The following is a 21,099-nucleotide window of genomic DNA, read 5'->3' on the forward strand; positions in this document are numbered from 1 at the left end:
ATAAACACAAACAATTTATTTTTTTATTGCAACACATTGATTGATGTTTTTTTAGAACACATTGATAGTACATCAATCAAATCTAGAAAAAAAATACAATGAACAAAGAAATTTGCAGTCCGTTATTTATTTAATTTTTTTTAATAATTTTTTCATGGGAGTTATATTCTTGTAATCTGTAATTTGAATATAATGAATATTAAAATATAGCGTATTGTGATTTTTCAATAATTATTAACTAATGCGTCTCAGGTGCATTTTTCTGACACCTTAGTCGACATTGAACTAAAAATTATTATTATTATTATTACTATATATATGTGTATATTTTTATTTTTAAATATAAAAAAACTAAGAGAAGAGAAGAAGAAGAGATTATTCATGTGAAGCCCATTTACTCTAACGACAATTAATGATCAAACAATAATGGTTTGATTTAAAGCTGCAGCGGAAATAGATTTAAAATACTTTAAAACGGACCTAAGGGCCTAGAAAAATTTCGGCATGACCTTCTCGTAAGTAGGTCATCCCGAAAAACTCAAGCAGCAGTTTATATCAAAATATACTCCAACTAGAGTCATAAAAACAAAAACCGAAGTCAGCAACCTATAGCCAGACTGGCCAGGACTAAACAGAAATTAAAATTTACCAAATACTTAACAGATCATAAGAATCATAAGGTCGACTCAGAACATCACAAAAACAACCAAATATCACTACAGATACACGGGGCATCTCCTCGACAAATAAACTACAATACAAGACTGAAACAAACTCAAGACATACATACAGACTAACTGGGAAACTCCACTGACAGAACCAAGCAATCCAACCTCAATCCCGAGCTCCACTGGCCGAACCTCGGCCTGATGCTGCAAAACGACTCGGGAGATCTACCATGGTGCCCAATAGCAACCATAGTAGCCCCCCCAGTAAACAACTGAGGTTAGGATTCTGGTATGAAACAGTTCAACAATAACAACAATATTCATAAATCATGCATAATTATATAATAAAATGTAATATGCAATGCATGAAAGGCTCAACGAATAATCGGGATCTCAGGAGCAACCAAACGGTATGATAACAACTGGAATAATGCTCGAGCAACAACACAGGGGAGCTACATCGTTTAGCAACTAAACCTCCCAGCCAAGCATGAGAGGTATGCCAAGCTGTGCTGAATAACACCCTTGACTCGGCCTCCATACAGCTGATACGATATAACAGGATGGCACAACAGAACTAACTAGATGACACAATCCTAGTGCTTACCGCAAAAGGCTGTACTAACCACGGAATTGTTCAATCACATCTACGGTCTCATGTGTATAGACCTATCAACCACACTATGATCCCGAGATAAACAACAATGCCAGATAACTACGAATATCAACAATAGGCTAACAAGAATGATATTGCTCAACATGAATGTCACAACAGTATGTCATATGGTAAATGCCAATAATATGTCAGAATAATAACATATATCACAACTAAGGCATTTAACAAATTACAACAGTCAACAAGTAATAAACACGATTAATGTAACACAGAATGACAAGTAAACAGAATTTATGTTTTACCGTCGTATGTTATCGAGCTCTAACATACCTATACCAACTTGAAACTCCAATATCAACTTCTCTTCAAGACTCTCGGCCTAAACAAAACCACAATAAGCCCATCATGAAAACTACATTCCATACCAATGTCCGATTTGGCATAAAAGAACATAAAATTCGTATCTCGCTCAATATTAACTAAAATCAATATCCGCCAATTGAAAATGAAAGACAACTCAATTATCTAAGTTTCTCTAGTTGAAACCATCTTCACAATCTCAGTTGATTATTCTCAAAATTTTCAAGAACACACTGCTACTTACGAATTCGCGGACTGAATCTCATACACTGTGCAGTTCCAGAAAAACAAGCATACCTGCTCATTTATTAATGGAATTTAACGAATTTTATATCATTTCGAAGACAACACATAGATCTACAACTCTTATTTGAAGCACAAGTCATGAATCTGAGCGCATAATTGACAAAAACTCGAATTACAGTAGGTGTCTTGCACAGCACAATTGCAGAATTCTATTTTGGCACATTTGGTAGAAAAATCATAACAAATTCGTTTCTCATTCAAATTTGATGATTCTAGTGGCTATAGAAAGCTAACAAACAGAGCTACAAGTTCTATTTGAACAACAAGTCGGGATTCTTAACGCACAATACACAAAACTTCAAATTTCAGAAGCACAAGAACTGAACTCACCAAAATACTGCACAGAAATAGGGCTCACGAAATGGAGCTTCGATCTGCTCTCTTCCTTGCTCAAAATTCATGTTTTATGTCTCAAAACAAAGCTACTGATGTAAGGAAGACAACCCCTCAAACCAATTGAGATTTCAATGCCGGACAGAGGAGATATCGCCACTTTACCGTAGCTGCTCCTCAAGTGACGGGAATGGGGTTTCCTCTTTCTTTTCTCTTCTTTCTTCTCTTGTTTTCTTTTCTCTTTTTGAATGAGGTATGTGTGTATTTTATGCATTTAATAATAATAATTGATCCCCAAAATAGTTACGCAAGCCCATTTATCCCGGTCTGAATTTATTTTGCTCTCGTGTGTTGTTTAAACTCTATATGTATTTTATGTCGTTAAATTCTCCGATATTCTAAAATACATATTTTTAACACACTTCTTGAATTTATTTGGCATAAATAATTATTTTAATTTACAACTAAATAATTATTCTAATTATGCCAAATTACAAGATAATTAATTACAGGGCCTTACACTTCTCCACCACTTAAAAAAAATTTCGTCCTCGAAATTTCAGTTTATACACATACATCTTACACACGATACGAAACCAACAATACATTTCTAAGAATCAAATAGATATGGATAAGATGCTCTCATCTTCTCTTCTGTTTCCCACGTTGATTCTTCTACACCATTCCTCGACCACCAAACATGTACAAGTGGTATAACTTTATTGCGTAAAACTTTATCTTTACGATCCAATATACAAATAGGATACTCAGTATACGATAGAGACGGATCAAGTTCAACCTCATTAGGCTGAATCACATGAGATGGATCAGGCTCATACTTACGCAACATTGAAACATGGAAAACATCGTGGATTCCAGACAAAGACTGGGGCAAATCCAAACGATAAGCGCAAGTCCCAATACGCTCAACAATCTCCTAGGGACCAATGAAACGAGGTGACAACTTACCTCTCATGCCAAAACGAACAATACCTCTAAACGGAGAGTCCTCAGAAACACAAAATCTCCAACTTGAAATTCTAGAGGTCGACGACGTCTGTTAGCATAACTAGCTTGCCGATCTTGAGCAGCTTTCATTCTCTGATGAATCAACTAGACTTTATCATACATTTCCTGAACAATGTCAGGTCCAGTCAACTGCTTCTCACCAAATTCATCCCAACAAAGAGGTGATCGACATCGTCTGCCATACAAAGCTTCAAAAGGAGCCATACCAATAGTCACCTGGAAACTGTTGTTATATGAAAATTCTACTAGAGGTAAAGTTTCTTGCCAACTATCTTTGAAATCCATAACCACTGCTCGAAGCAGATCCTCAAGTGTTTGGATCGTACGCTCTGTCTGACCATCTGTCTGAGGATGGTAAGCAGTACTCATCGCAAGTCGTGTACCCATTTCTTTTTGAAAACTTGTCCAAAACTTTGATGTGAATCTAGGGTCACGATCTGAGACTATTGCAAATGGAATTCCACGAAGTCTCACAACATTTTCAATATATAGACGAGCCATCTTCTTGTACGAATACGTCCTCTCATACGGAATAAAGTGTGCTGATTTAGATAATCTGTCGACAATCACCCAAATGGCATCGAAATGACGAGAAGTACGTGGCAAATGAGTGACAAAATCCATAGCCACGTGCTCCCAGTTCCACTAAGGAACCTCAAGACTATGCAGTAATCCTCCAGGTCTCATTCGTTCTGCTTTGACTTGCTGACAGATCATACAACGAGACACAAACTCAGCCACATCATTTTTCATATTCTTCCAACAAAACTGAGGCCGTAGAATATGATACATTTTCCTGCCTCCTGGGTGGATACTATATCGAGTACAATGAGCTTCTTTAATGATGGTTGTACGCAATTTAGGAATATCTAAAACAACCAACTTACCATTCAACCGAAGAGAATCATCTGAGTGAATTGAGAAACCAGATTGGTGTCTTTGAGATACTAACTCATAAGATTTCAGAATTCGATCATTAGTTTTATGAGTTGACTTTACAATCTGAATCAACTCTGCCTCAACAGAAATCTGAGATACACAAACAGTATTATCTTGGATTTGAAAATCCAACCCAGAAATGCAAATATCCTCTCGTAACTTAGAAACACGAATCGGGGATAAATTAACATCAACAACCTTACGACTCAAAGCATCAGCAATGACATTCACTTTTCTCGGAAGATACTGGATCTCACAATCATAATCTTTCAAAAGATCCATCCAACGTCTCTGTCTCATATTCAGATCTGACTGAGAGAACAAATACTTCAAGCTTTTGTGATTAGAATAGATTACAAATTGCTCCCGAAACAAATAATGTCTCCAAATCTTGAGAGCAAAAACGATAGCAGCCAATTCCAAGTCATGAACATGATACTTAGACTCATGCGGTTTCAACTGACGAGAACCATAGGCCACCACTCTGCCATGTTGTATTAGTAAACAACTTAATCCTTGATTTGATGCGTCGGTACAAACAACGAATCCTCTAGAACCACTTGGAATGGTAAGAACAAGTGCAGAAGTCAATCTTTTCCTCAACTTGACAAAACTTGACTCACATTCATCAGACCAAATGAATCTCTGATTTTTCTGAGTCAGTTGAGTGATAGGTCTAGTAATCTTTGAGAAATTTTCGATAAATCTCCGGTAATAACCAGCTAAACCCATGATACTACGAATCTCTGGCACATTGGTCGGTCGTGCCCAGTTCAGAACTGCTTCCACTTTACTTGGATCGACAGAAATACCATGCTGAGATATGACATGGCCCAGAAACACAACTTTATCTAACCAAAACTCACACTCAGATAGCTTGGCGTACAACTGCTTCTTTTGAAGAATTCGAAGAACTATCCTCAAGTGTTTGGCATGCTCTTCCTCGGACTTAGAATAAACAAGAATATCATCGATGAATACAATCACAAAACGATCGAGATATTTATGAAATACTCGATTCATCAAGTCCATAAACATATCAGGAGCATTGGTCAAACCAAAAGGCATAACAAAAAATTCAAAGTGTCCGTATCTCGTGCGAAAAGCTGCTTTCGACACATCTTCTTGTCTGACTCGCACTTGATGATACCCAGAACAAAGATCGATCTTAGAATACACCGATGTACCTTGCAACTGATCAAATAAGTCATCAATCCTAGGGAATGGATATTTATTCTTGACAGTAGACTTATTCAGTTGCCGATAATCAATACACATCCACATCGTACCATCTTTCTTCTTGACAAATAGAATCGGTGCACCCCGCGGTGAAGAACTCGGACGAATATAACCTTTAATCAACAAATCTTGTAATTGTTCTTTCAGTTCTTCTAGTTCAACAGGAGCTAAACGATATGGTGCTCGAGATATGGGTTCAGTTCCTGGCATTAATTCGATACTGAACTCAACTTCTCATTCTGCTGGAAAACCAGGAATCTCTTCTGGAAACACATCAGGAAACTCACGGACTACAGAAATATTAGAAATCTGTCGCTCATCTTGCGATAGATCAACAACATAAACCAGAAACCTTCATGACCAGAATCTAACAATCGATTCATTTCAATGGCAGAAACTAGAGGAATCTTGACTTGAGAACCACAGCCATAGAAATTCCATTTAGGAGCAAAGCTAGGCCTGAAACGAACTATTCCTCGATAACAGACAACAGTGGCACAATTTGCAGTCAAAACATCCATACCAACGATACAATTAAAGTCATGCATAGGTAGGACTATGAGATTCAGATATAGAACATTTTCATCGTGAAACAAAACCGCATTGAACACCACATTATCAGTGATAATCATTTTGCCCACCGGAGTAGCAACAGATAGATTGGAATTCATACTAGTGGTGCGAAGATAATGCGAAACGACCAATGCATGAGAAACAAAAGAATGAGATGCTCCAGTATCAAATAACCCTCGTGCTATAAAACCACATAGAGTACAGTTACCAGTAATGACTGCACCTGGAGCTGCCTAAGCCTCATCCTCAGTCAAGGCAAATACATGAACAGATGACTGATTCTATTGACCACCTTGCCCTCTACTCTGATGGGAAGGATGACTAGGCTGATGGGAAGACTGGGACGCTACTGGTATTCTATTACTTTGAGCTCCACTACCTGCCGGGGCTGATTTCCCCGTCTTACTAGGACAGACTCTAGCAAAATGACCCGGCCGACAACAATTATTACAAACCCCTTGAACTCCAACACACTGATTACTGGAATGCTTGTCCCCATAGTGATCACAGTAAGGTCCACTATAACGATATCCACCATGGTTCCCTGAACTCCCTGAACTCTAAGAACTAGAACCAGGCTTCTTAAATTGTTTTCCACGTAGACGAAGATATGCAGAACCAGATGAACTGAATTGTTGTCTCTCCGACAGATGATGTTGGGTAGTCACTCGATTGCCACTCCTCTTAAGACTAGTTTCAGCCCTTTTTGCTATTTCCATTGCTTCAAGATAACTCAGTGGCTTACCGGTAGAAACAAAAGGGTGCAGATGATCGTTCAATCCTTCAATGAAATTTTCAACAACCGCAACCTGACTTGCAGCCACATGAGGAGCATATCTTAGCATAGCATAAAAAGTATCCACATACTCCGCAACTGACATATCGCTCTGCGTCAAGTTATGAAACTCCAAAGCGTTAGAGCTGTAAAATGATGGAGGACAATAACTTTCCTTTAACTTCAGCTTGAATATATCCCACGATGGAACAATCCTTTGAGCATCTAAGGTCATCAATGTAGTAGACCACCACATTTTGTCACGATCTTTCAACTGATGCACAGGTAATCTCAAACGACGTTTTGAAGGATACTTGATCAAATCAAACAATTCCTCAATATCAGAAATCCAAAGTTCTGCTTTCTCGGCTCCCTCCAAACCACTAAATCGAGGTGGATGCATAGAGTGAAAACGGGCAACGAACTCATCCATCCTAAGCTGCTCTAGCTGATCAGCAGCTTGCTCAACAAAAGTATCATCATCAACATGGACACGAGGTCTACCATGTCCACGATCTCGACCTCGAGCTAGAGGAATCTCATCATTAAGAATTTCTCCACCTCCCTCCATTCTATACGATAAAACACCAAAACAATTAGAATGGAAGTAAACAAATCATATAATTACATAAGCATTTTTTCAAGTAGCATACACAGGCGCAACAACCATTTTAGTGCCAAGACTCAAGTGTCCAAGACTCTAGTTCGAGCGTATCCCAATTTACGCTCTGATACCGAGATGTGAGGCCCATTTACTCTAACGACAATTAATGATCAAACAATAATGGTGTGATTTAAAGCTGCAGCGGAAATAGGTTTAAAATACTTTAAAACGGACCTCAAGGCCTACAAAAATTTCAGCATGACCTCCCCGTAAGTAGGACATCCCGAAAAACTCAAGAAGCAGTTTATGTCAAAATATACTCCATATAGAGTCTTAAAAACAAAAACCGAAGTCAACAACATATAGTCGTACTGGTCAGGACTAAACAGAAATTAAAACTTACCAAATACTCACCAGATCATAAGAATCATAATGTCGACTCAGAACATCACAAAAACAACCAAATATCACTACAGATACACGGGGCATCTCCTCGACAAATAAACTACAATACAAGACTGAAACAAACTCAAGACATACATATAGACTAACTGGGAAACTCCACTGACAGAACCAAGCAATCCAAACTCAATTTCGAGCTCCACTGGCGGAACCTCGGCCTGATGCTGCAAAATGACTTGGGAGATCTACCATGGTGCCCAATAGCAACCACATTAGCCCCTCCAGTAAACAACTGAGGTTAGGATTCTGGTATGAAACAGTTCAATAATAACAACAATAATCATAAATCATGCATAATTACATAATAAAATGTAATATGCAATGCATGAAAGGCTCAACGAATAATCGGGATCTCAGGAGCCAACAAACGGTACGATAATAACTGGAATAATGCTCGAGCAACAACACAGGAGAGCTACATCGTCTAGCAACTAAACCGCCCAGCCAAGTATGCGAGGTATGCCAAGCTATGCGGAATAACACCCCTGACTCGGCCTCCATACAGCTGATACGATATAACATGATGGCACAACAGAACGGACTAGATGACACAATCCCAGTGCTCACCTCAAAAGGCTGCACTAACCACGAAATAGTTCAATCACATCTACGGTTTCATGTGTATAGGCCTATCAGCCACACTATGATCCCGAGATAAACAACAGTGCCAGATAACAACGGATATCAACAATGGGCTAACAAGAATGACATGGCTCAACATGAATGTCACAACACTATGTCATGAGTTAAATGCCAATAATATGTCACAATAATAACATATATCACAACAAAGACATTTAACAAATTACAACAGTCAACAAGTCAAAAACACGATCAATGTAACACAAAATGACAAGTAAACATATTTTATGTTTTACCATCGTATGTTACCGAGCTGTAACATACGTATACCAACTTGAAACTCCAATATCAACTTCTCTTCAAGACTCTTGGCTTAAACAAAACCACAATAAGCCGATCATGAAAATTACATCCCATACCAATGTCCGATTTGGCACAAAAGAGCACAAAATTCGTATCTCGCTCAATATTAACTTAAATCAATATCCTCAAATTGGAAATGAAAGATAACTCAATTATCTAAGTTTTTTCAGTTGAAACCATCTTCACAATCGCAGTAGATTATTCTCAGAATTTTCAAGAACACACTGCTACTTAAGAATTCGCGGACAGAATCTCATACACTGAGCAATTCCAGAACAACAAGCATAACTTGCTCAATTCTTAATGGAATTTAACGAATATTATATCATTATGAAGACAACACATAGATCTACATCTATTATTTGAATCACAAGTCCAGAATCCGAGTACATAATTGACAAAAACTCGAATTACAGTAGGTGTCTGGCACAGCACAATAGCAGAATTCGATTTTGGCACATTTGGTAGAAAAATCATAACAAATTCGTTTCTTATTGAAATTCGATGATTATAGCGGATATAGAAAGCTAAAAAATAGAGCTACAAGTTCTATTTGAACCACAAGTCGAGATTCTTAATGCATAATACACAAAACTTTGAATTTCAGAAGCACAAACTCATCAAAATACTGCACAGAAACAGGGCATATGAAATGGAGCTTTGATCTGCTCGCTTCCTTGCTCAAAATTCGTGTTTTATGGCTCAAAACAAAGGTACTGATGTAAGGAAGACAACCCCTCTAACCGATCGAGATTTCAACGCCGGACGGAGGAGATATCGCGACTTTACCGTAGCTGCTCCTCAAGTGACGGGAATGGGGTTTCCTCTTTCTTTTCTCTTTTTTCTTCTGTCGTTTTCTTTTTCTCTTTTTAAATGAGGTATTTGTGTATTGTATGCATTTAATAATAATAATAATTGATCACCAAAATAGTAACCCAAGCCCATTTATCTCAATCTGAATTTATTTTGCTCTCGTGTGTTATTTAAACTCTATATGTACTTTATATCGTTAAATTCTCCGATATTCTAAAATACATATTTTTAACAAACTTCTTGAATTTATTTGGCATAAATAATAATTTTAATTTACAACTAAATAATTATTCTAATTATGCCAAATTACCTGATAATTAATTACAGGGCTTTACAATTCATACCTTAAAAAAACATTAAAACATACCCTTGAATCACAAGTTTAGCATCACATGAATTTTCTTTTCTTACTCTTGGATGTTGGCCAATTAACTTGAGATAAGAATGGATCTGGTTCATGACTAAATCCTTATAGTAAATCAATAAGTTCACCTTGACTTGTAGCAGAAACTAACATCCTTCGCGAAGCTAATAAAATAAATCCCTGTTCCACAACATCATCAAGAAACGATAGCAGTTTATCATAATAATTGTTAACATTTAACAAACCAATTGGCTTACTGTGGATATTTAATTGTTCTCAACAAACAGTATGAAATATTTCTTCCAAAGTACCGAAACCTCCTGGTAAAGCAATGAAAGCATCTGAATGTTCAATCATTTGAGTAATTCGTTCATACATGTTATCCACTTTCATTTCTTTTCTATTGTTGGTCCAGTAAGACTGGCTAAGGTAATCGGAATAGCTTAAGACTTCACTTCCACCTGCATGCGCAGATTTTGCAACTTTTCCAATGAGGCCAACTTCACCACCACCATATACCAAATGAATCTTTTTTTTAGCAAGTGTTATTCCAAGCTTTTCTGCTACTTCTTCATAAATAGAATCTTTTCCTGCACCAGATCCACAAAATACACAAATATTTTTTATTTTACTTACCGTGGACGTTGACATGCTGAGAAATATTTTTTCTGTAATTGTTAGATCACAGGATATGAATTTATAAGTGTAACATGCCAAAAGTCAATATTTGAACAGGAAATTATTATTATTAAAAGAAAATAAAAATGACATAAATTAAAACACATATATACAGCGTAGTTGTGATTGTGACTCACATCTTCCAATGATTTTACGTTCAGTAACTGATTCAACGCCTTCTATGAGTCGATGATATACTTTCCATCCAATTTTCTTATAAATTGGCAAACATGATCTTTTAACGTCAGGTTCCCAAGACGAAATTGTATGTATATATTTACTTTTCTAAACAGATATGCGTTACTAAAGTATAATCTTTGTAAGGCTGATTCCACCGTCCATATTGATATTCCTCATGCTGAAATTGCCACCATAGTTTTAGAAGTTTATTTTGCACGTACCCACTAGAATGCGTATCAAAAACCTCTAGAAAATTATCCAAAGACTCTTTACTCAGACCATTCTTAATGAATAAAATTTTATCTTCTCCATTCATTGATGTCATTGCAACATTTTTGCATTTCCCCTTACAAATCCACCTTGCACAGTTATGACATCCACTTATACGTTTAGCTCTTTGCTTTTTGGCATATGTGCTTTTACCAAATCTTGGCATATGTCTTATTATTATTTCACTTGCTTACCCAATCAATCGGACTTTTGCTTCAATTATCAAACGGATATCATTCGATATGCCATATGACATCATCAACCTTAGTCGCTCACATCTAGCTTTATAAATTTTTTCAACGCATTATCAAGTAAACAAGAAAAATATTTACGAAGATTCACAATACAAGCATCCATATTTTTATTATTATTATATATTTCAATTATTTTGGGAAAACTGAAGAAACCGACTTAGATAGTGACGGAATACCGTTATCCGCCACTTAACCGGAAAATGAAGTATAATCTACAAAAAACAAAATTAAAATATCAAACAACTATTTTGGATCATATAAAGGCATAAACTCATCATTAAGAATTTCATTTTCTATAAAAGGCTTAAGTCTTTGCCCATTAACTTTAAACACTTCATTATTTTTAATATTTTCAATATCAACAAGACCATGATGATAAACAAATTTAACTATAAATGGTCCTAACCATCTCGATCTTAGTTTTCGTGGAAATAAATGCAAACGAGATTTATAAAGTAAAATTTTTTGTCCAATTTCAAATGGTTTTCTCATAATATTTTTATCATGAAAGACTTTAGTTTTATCTTTATAAATCTTTGAATTTTCATATGCATCATTTATTAATTCTTCAAGTTCATTCAATTGCAATTTTCTTAATTTAGATGCATCATCTAAATTATTATTAAATGCTTTAATTGCCCAATAAGATTTATGTTCAAGTTCAACCGGTAAATGACAATGCTTACCAAAAACTAACCTATATGGTGACATCCTTGATGATGTCTTAAATGCAATTCTATATGCCCATAATGCATCAGTTAATATTAAAGACCAATGTTTTCGATTTGGATTAACTGTTTTTTCTAAAATTTGTTTTATTTCTCTATTTGCAAGTTCAACTAGACCATTAATTTGAGGATGATATGGGGTAGAAATTTTATGTGTAATGCCATATTTTCTTAACAATGAAGAAAATGATTTATTTATAAAATGACTTCCCCAATCACTAATTATTTCTCTAGGTATTTCAAATTGGCTAAAAATATTTTCTTTTAAAAATTCTATAACAACTTTATGATCATTAGTTTTACATGCAATTGCTTCAATCCATTTTGAAATTAATCAAAAGCGACTAAAATGTACGTATATCCAAAAGATAATGGAAATGGACCCATAAAATCTATCCCCCAACTATCGAATATTTCAATAATTATGATTGGATTTAAAGGCATCATGTTTCGTTTTGAAATTGATCCCATCTTCTGATAGTTTTCACAAGATTTGCAAAATAAATGCGTACCTTTGAATAAAGACGGCCAATAAAATCCACATTGTAAGATTTTTGAAGCTGTTTTATTGGTTGAAAAATGACCTCCACATGCTTCAGAATGACAAAATTTAATAGCATTACTTACTTCATAGGTATGTATCGTCGAAAAATTTGGTCAGGACAATACTTAAACAAGTAAAGATTATCCCAGTAAAAATTTTTTACTTCTATTAAGAATTTATTCTTATCCTGTGAATTCCAATGAGAAGGCATTTTATTTGTCACAATAAAATTTACAATGTTAGCAAACCAGGGCATAATAGTAGCATAAAACAACTGATCAACTGGAAAATTTTCATTTATTGGTATTTCAATATGAGATGATTCAGTCATTATTCTAGATAAATGATCGGCTATGACATTTTTTTATTCCTTTTTTATCTTTAATTATAATATCAAATTCTTGTAACAATAAAATCCATTGTATTAATCTTAGCTTAGCATCTTGTTTATTTAATAATTATTTTATGGCAGAATGATCAGTGTAAACAATAGTAGTAGAACCAATAAAATAAAATCAAAAATTATCTAATGCAAATACTACTGAAAGTAATTCTTTTTCAGTAGTTGAATAATTTATTTGGGCACTATTTAAGGTTCTACTAGCATAATAGATTGCATATGGTTTTCCTTATTTTCTTTGTTCTAACACAGCTCCTATAGCATAATCACTTGCATCACACATTAATTCAAATAGTAAAGACCAATCTGGAGGTTGTAAAATAGGTGATGTAATTAAAAGATTAATTATTTTTTTAAAAGCATTTTCACATTTCTGAGTCCATTCAAATTGTGTATCTTTTGTTAAAAGATTTGAAACTGGTTTAGATATTATACTAAAAAATTTTATAAACCTTCTATAAAATTCTGCATGACACAAGAATGATCGAACTTCTTTGACCGTTTTTGGTGATGTTAAATTAGCAATAACATCAACTTCGGCTTCATCAACTTCAATTCCTTTTTCAGATATCAAATGACCTAACACAATCCCAGATTTAACCATATAATGACATTTTTTCCAATTTAAAACAAGATTTTTTTTTTCACATTTTTTTAATACTTCTTGGTTTTTTAGACAATTTTCAAATGAGTTTCCAAAAACAGTTATATCATCCACAAAAACTTCTGAAAATTCTTCAATCATATCACTGAAAATACTTAACATGCATCTTTGAAAAGTAGCCGGAACATTACATAAACCAAATGACATTCTTTTAAATGCAAAAGTTCCAAAAAGACAAGTGAAAGTAGTTTTTTCTTGATCTTCTAATGATATAGGTATATGATAATACCCCGAATACCCATAAAGAAAACAATAATAAGAATTACCTTCTACTTTTTCTAGAATTTGAACTAAAAATGGTAGTGGGAAGTGATCTTTTTTAGTTGCATCATTTAATTTTTTATAATCAATACACATACGCCAACTATATTGAATTCTAGCTTGTAATAACTCTCCCTTTTCATTTTTTATAATAGTGATGCTTGACTTTTTAGGTACTACTTGTGTTGGACTTACCCATTTACTATCTGAGATTGGATAGATAATTCCAGCGTCTAATAGTTTTAATACTTCATTCTTAATAACTTCCTTCATATGTGGATTTAACCTTCGTAGTGGTTGTTGATATGTTTTAGAATTTTCTTCCAAGTGAATTTTATGTGTGCAACTTAAAGGATTCATACATTTTATATCTTTCAAAGTCAATCCAATTGCATTTTTATATTTTTTAAGTAATTTAATAAAATCTTCTTCTTGATTTGGTAGAAGAGTGGAAGAAATTACAACAGGAAATGTTTTATTTTCACCAAGAAACACATATTTAAATTCTAATGGTAAAACTTTTAATTCAAGTTTTGTATTATCATCTTCTTTAATATTATTTTCAGACTCAAAACTTTCTATTGAAAAAACTTCAGATTGTTGATTTAAGTTTTCTTCTTGTATATTTTCTTCCACAATTGTTTCAATTTCATTATCATATTCATTTTCATTAATACTTGGTTGTTTACATAAATCGAGCACATTAAGTTCTAGAGTCATATTTCCAAAAGACAATTTCATTATTCCATTTCGACAATTAATTAAAGCATTTGAAGTTGCTAGAAATGGTCGTCCCAATATTACTGGAATTTCAATATGTACTTATATTAGTTGTGTATCCAAAACAATAAAATCTACAGGATATATGAATTTATCATCTTGAACCAACACATTTTCTTCAATACCTCTAAGTATTTTGATTGACCTATCCGCCAGTAAGAGAGTAACAGAAGTGGGTTTTAATTCTCCTAAATTAAGTTTTTAATAAACTGAATAAGGAAGTAAATTCACACTTGCTCCCAAATCTAACAAAGCTTTTTTAATTTTATTTTCTCCAATAATACATGAAATTGTTGGACAACAAGGATTTTTATATTTTAAACTAGAATTGTTTTGAAGAATAGAACCTTACTTGTTTAGCCAAGAATGCTTTCTTCTTCACATGCAATTTTCTCTTCAAAGTACATAAGTCTTTTAAAAATTTTGCATATGAAGGTACCTGTTTAATAACATCTAATAATGGAATATTTATCTTTACTTGTTTAAAAACTTCATAGATATCAGAATCAGTTTTTTGTTTATTATGATTTGTTAATGCATGAGGAAATGGTGGAAGTTTATTTGATTCATATACTATTTCGGATGATTTATCATTCAACATATTATTTTTAGAATTTAAGGTATCATCATTCTCAAAAGTATCAGGATTATTATCCTTACTCTTTGATTTTAAATGATCCTTGTTTTTATTACTAAATGGATCATTAACTATTTTACCACTTCTAAGGGTAATAACAGATTTTATTTGATCAAATTTATTATTACTTAATTCTTGATTTTGGTTTTTAGTATTAGATTGAGGTTTAAATAGAAATTTTCTTTTTTCATGAATATTAAGTGCAAATGCAAATTTTGCGAGAGTTTCTTTCAAATCACTCATAGATTGACTCTTTTGAATATTGATAGACTCTTGCTTTTGGATAAATACATGAATTACGTCTTCAAAGTTTTTTCTTGGAGATGTAACATAAGGAATATAACCTTGATGATTTTGGTTATTTTGAAAATGTTGTTGTGAAGGTTGTGCATTATTATCATTCCTCCAATTAAAATTAGGATGATTTTTCCATCTAGGATTAAATGATTGTGAAAAAGTATCTAATATTGATTTTTTATAATTGTTAACATAATTTGATTGTTCATGGAGACATTTTTTAAATGAAGGTAATGTTGGACAATCTTTTGTTGAATGATCATGTGTATCACATATATGACAAACAATTTCTTGAATACTTTTTAATTGACCTCTCTTTTTCATTTCTAATGACTCAATTTTTCTTGCTAAAGATGCAAGTTTAGCTTGAATATCTATATCATCTTTAAGATTATAGATACCACCCCCATTTGTTGAATTATTGATTTTAGTTGTTAGTGGTTCTATTGTACCTATATTATCCCAATTTTGAGCATTTTCTGCTAATGAATCCAAATACTCCATAGGTTCATTTGGGTTTTTATCTTCAAAAGTTCCATTACACATAAATTCTATCATTTGTCTATCTTTATGTATTAGACCTTCATAAAAGTGAGAAACTATTCTCCATGTTTCAAAACCACGATGTGGGCATGTATTAAGTAATTCTTTATATATATCCCAACATTGATAAAATGTTTCTCCTTGTTTTTGAGAAAAAGTAGTAATTTGTCTTTTAAAAGAGTTTGTTCTATGGGAAGGGAAAAACGTTTTGAGAAATTGTTGTTACATTTCTTCCCATGATCTTATTAAACTTGATCTCAAATTTTGTAGCCATGTTTTAGCTTTATCTTGTAAAGAAAAAGGGTAAAGCTTTAATCGAACTATATCCATGCTACAATTTTGATCATTGTAAGTGTTACAAACTTCCTCAAATTCTCTTAGATGTAAATATAGATTTTCAGAATCTAAGCCATGAAAATTTGGTAAAAGTTTAATAATTTGACTTTTAAAGTTGAAATTAGATGCATCAGGAGGAAAAACTAAAAAAGATGGGGCACTAGTTCAAATAGGGTTCGTATGGTGCCTAAGTGTTCTTAATTGATCATGTTCTTTATTATTATTATTATTATTATTTTTATTATTATTATTATCATTATCTTGATTATTTGAATTATCATCCATGTTTAAATTATTTTCGGATACTCGAATAAGTCTACCTCTTTTTTTACAACTCCAAATTAGAAGGCCCGAGATGTTATCAATTTTGTGAGACACCGAAAAGAAAATAGTATTGATGGCATTTTTGTAATTAAGTGGATAAATACTTGATTTCAATTTGATGGCAATTTCGTAATTATTGGATGGCAATTTTGTAATTAGTGAGGGCTGAATTGCAAATAGTGAAGTTTCAGGGGCTAAAGTGCAATATTGGATTGAGTGGGACAATTGTCACCACCATACAACTTGATATATAATTCACAATCTCCAATTCATACTCCAGCAAAGAAAATCGAGAACACTTCCAATTCGTTGTGATCTTAGAAATCTCTTTGTGCATGATACGGCCATCAGAATTTCAATTCGAGCACAGTACTGTACTCCTCTCGTCGACAGCTACTACAGGACGTAAGTTTTATTGAGTTCTGTTATCATTTGAAATTATGATATTTGAGGAATTATTATTTGATTATTATATGGTGTTCTGGATATGTTAGACATCGTAGAATCGAAGTCAGACCGAAGAACAGATTGATTATGGAATTGTTATGATTTTCTGATTATATTGACTGAAATTGAATAGATTTGGATTATGGATTGATTACATATTGTATTGGATATGGGTTATGATTGGTAATTGATATCTGTTGATATGGTATTAACGGGAATATCGGGATTGTACCGTTATGCCGTTGATTTTGAATTAAATTCAGATTGATCAGATTCGGTATTGAATTGGGAATGGAATGTTGATATTGTTATTCTCGATATGTCCTTTCAGATTGATAGAGACAGTCTTGAATTCAGAACTGCTATTCTTCAGACCGAGACTACAAAAAAAAGGTATAAGTCAATGTCGAACCCGGGAGAATGACTCGGGTTAGATATAACTTGAGTTTCCCTAAACCACATACTTATTGTTATTATATGGATTGATTTGAATTGATATGCTTGTTCTATTGATTTATAGAAAGCGTGATTACACGATTGGTCTTGTGACAGAGGTGCCAGACTGTGATAGAGTAGTCACTGGCCCATTGCACATTGTCACAGAGGAGTTATTGGCGGAGGTGCCGAAGTCTTTGACGGATAGGTCAAGACACTAGATGTTTGGTTTATATCGATGTTTGATTAGGAGTGGATTTACTTCTATTACTGAGATAAGATATAGTATGCCAACGTCTGGATACCGGGATCCCTAGACTAGGAATGAGTCTAGTCTGAGCTGTAGAGTCACTAGTTATTTACAGTTTTATATCGATTTATGTTTTCAGATTTGATACATGTTATTGATATTTGTTTCATGCTTTTATATCGATTATATGATTGCATGTTTTGTTGATTTATACTGGGATGTATTTCTCACCGGAATTATCCGGCTATTGTCGTGTTTGTATGTGTGCATGTCAACAGGTGGGACAGGATCAGGGTCAAAGAGATGAGGAGAGATAGTGATTAGAGTAGAGACTACGGGCTTCGATGTAAATAGGGTTTGAACACTTGATAATTAGTTGTTGAACCTTAGATTTAGATGAATGTATGTTGTACAAGACTTGTACCTTTATACTGATAAGTATATGAGATTGATTTTACTACGTTCCGCATTTAAAAAATAAAAAAATTTTATGACCCAAATTACTTGATTAGTAAATTGATCCTAATGATGATTAAGAATTGAATTAGTGTCTGGGTCCCCACAACAGGTGGTATCAGAGCCGTAGGTTCCATAACTGTAGGTTCCTTAGACTGAGATTGAAGCTAGTGAGCGGGATAGATTGAGTTTTCTTTCCTGCTTTTGATTGCTAGCATGATTACTGCTTTTATTATTACATATTTGCCTGATTATCTGATTTGATTGGTAAACTGTATTAATTGAGAATGAATCAGAACCGATTCTTGATCAGCAATAAGATGATCGGAGGTGGGACTGAATTGAAACAGATTTGTTGTATTGGGTTACTAATCCTTTTGATAATCAGGTATGCCTCCTCGAAGAATCCCAGAACAGGGCAGTACCTCTGCAAATCCGATGGATGTGACAGCAACACCATTGGAAACCTTGCTAAAGAGATTTCAGTCATTTCATCCACCGACTCTGCAGGGTACTGAGACTTCAGTTGATTGCGAGAGTTGGCTAGATGACATTGAGATGCTATTTGAGTCCTTGGAGTATACAGATGAGCGGAGAGTGAATGGGCTCAATTGGTACCAGACTTGTGCTGAGTATCTATATATCCATGTGATCTCACGTTCGAGTCTGGGAAGGCACAAGCTCCAGTGCATGGGCTGGAGAGTTCTATGAGTAACCCGTACGACGCCTATGGAAAGCCCGTGAGGGAAAAGGCCCCTTGAGGGAGCCCAAGATCGGGATAGCCTTGGGTCGATCGGGGCAGTGGGCCGTATGGGCGGTCCACTGGGCCTGTAATGGGTCGTTACAACACGGCACTGAAATGTCCTCTCTCCTCAGACAAAGGAAAGTCCATGGCCGAATTTTTGCAATTACGAAGGGAAGTGTTAATCCTGATTCTTCTGTGAGATCAGGTAATATTTTAATATGTGGCAAATAAGCAATTACATTGATTGAAACTGGTGCAACCCATTCTTTTATGTCTGAAGTGTTTATGCATTCTATACCTGTTGAGCCTACTGTCATGCCTTACATTTCAATATTAAGTTGCCCTCTAGTGATGAGATTTGTCCTACTGTATCCTCAAGGCATGTCCGGTACAGATGGATACTATTGTATGCTGATTTTATTGTGATCCCGATGGTTGCCTTTGATGTTATATTGGGTATGGATTGGTTATCTGCTTAACGCGCAGTGATTTATTGTGTGGGCAAGACCGTAAAGTTTTTAACTGATAACCATGACAGTGACGAAATTGTTGGTAGGCTCATCGATAAATATTCCCATTATTTCTTGTTTGCAAGCTATTAAATTATTAAATAAGGGGTGTACTAGTTTTCTGGACTTGGTATCGGATGTGAGAAGGGAAAGTAATGTGCAACTATAGAATATTGATGTGGTTCAGGAATATCCTGACGTATTCGCTGATGATGTGCCTGTCTTACCTCCTGATCGAGAGGTAGAGTTTGTTTTCGAATTGATTCCAGGTACAGCCCCAATTTCTAAAGCTCCTTACAGAATGGATCCAACTGAAATGAAAGAATGAAGAATCAATTGCAGGAGCTATTAGATAAAGGTTTTATCCGTCCTAGTTCCTCGCCATGGGGAGCTCCAGTTTTGTTCGTGAAAAAGATAGATGGATCGTTGAGGTTATGCATTGATTATCGAGAACTCAACAAGATAACTATTAAAAATAAATATCCTTTACCTCGAATCGATGATATTTTTGATCAATTGCAAGGGGCCACCATGTTTTCAAAAATAAATTTTCGATCCAGATGTACTCAATTGAAGGTAAAAACGGAGGACATACCAAAGACTACTTTTAGAACGAGGTATGTCCATTATGAATTTTTGGTGATGTCGTTTGGATTAACCAATGCTCCTTCAGTGTTTATGGATTTGATGAATCGTGTCTTTAAGCCGTATTTGGATACTTTTGTGATTGTGTTTATTGATGACATTTTGATTTACTCTATGACACGAGAACTTCATAGTGAGCATTTGAGGATCGTGTTACAGACATTGAAGAAGAAGCAATTATATGCGAAATAAAAGAAATGTGAATTCTGGTTAGAGCAAGTGGCGTTTTTAGGCCATAGCATGTCAAAAGAAGGAACAGAGATCGATCCATCAAAGATTGAATCTATTAAGCAATGGTCCATTCCAAAGACAGTTTCAGAGGTAAGAAGCTTTCTTGGTTTGGCAGAGTATTACAAACGATTTATAGCGGATTTCTCGAAAATAGCATTGCCATTGATGAGCTTGACACAAAAGGCTATCAAATTTGAATGGACCATAGAATGTCAACAAGCATTCCAAACCCTGAAAAATAAGTTAACTTCTGCCCCTGTATTAGTACTTCCTTCTGGGACTGAAGATTTTGTTGTGTATACATATGCTTCTAAGCAGGGGTTACATGCCGTATTGATGTAGCGTGGGAAAGTGATAGTTTATGCTTCTCATCAGTTGAAGGAATTGGCGGCTGTGGTATTCGACTTAAAGATTTGGCGGCACTATTTATATGGTGAGAAATGTGAAATTTTTACATAT

General features: G+C 34.5%; 1 long non-coding RNA gene across 2 annotated transcripts in view; it reads right to left on the minus strand.

The window, feature by feature from the left end:
- Positions 1–423: 423 nt before the first annotated feature.
- The window catches only part of LOC140959318 (uncharacterized), a 46,750-nt gene continuing 26,074 nt past the window's right edge, over positions 424–21,099 (minus strand). Inside the window, exons 2-4 of one of the 2 annotated variants that reach the window (XR_012171966.1) lie at positions 1,615–1,663; positions 791–893; positions 424–751 (exon numbers count right to left, since the gene is read on the minus strand). This is a non-coding gene — a long non-coding RNA (uncharacterized lncRNA). Of the gene's footprint in view, positions 894–1,614; positions 1,664–21,099 lie in introns of both variants that reach the window. The other variant, XR_012171965.1, reaches the window with a different exon arrangement.

The sequence above is a fragment of the Primulina huaijiensis genome, chromosome 2 (genome assembly GCF_012295235.1).
Source record: "Primulina huaijiensis isolate GDHJ02 chromosome 2, ASM1229523v2, whole genome shotgun sequence".
Classification (NCBI taxonomy): domain Eukaryota; kingdom Viridiplantae; phylum Streptophyta; class Magnoliopsida; order Lamiales; family Gesneriaceae; genus Primulina; species Primulina huaijiensis.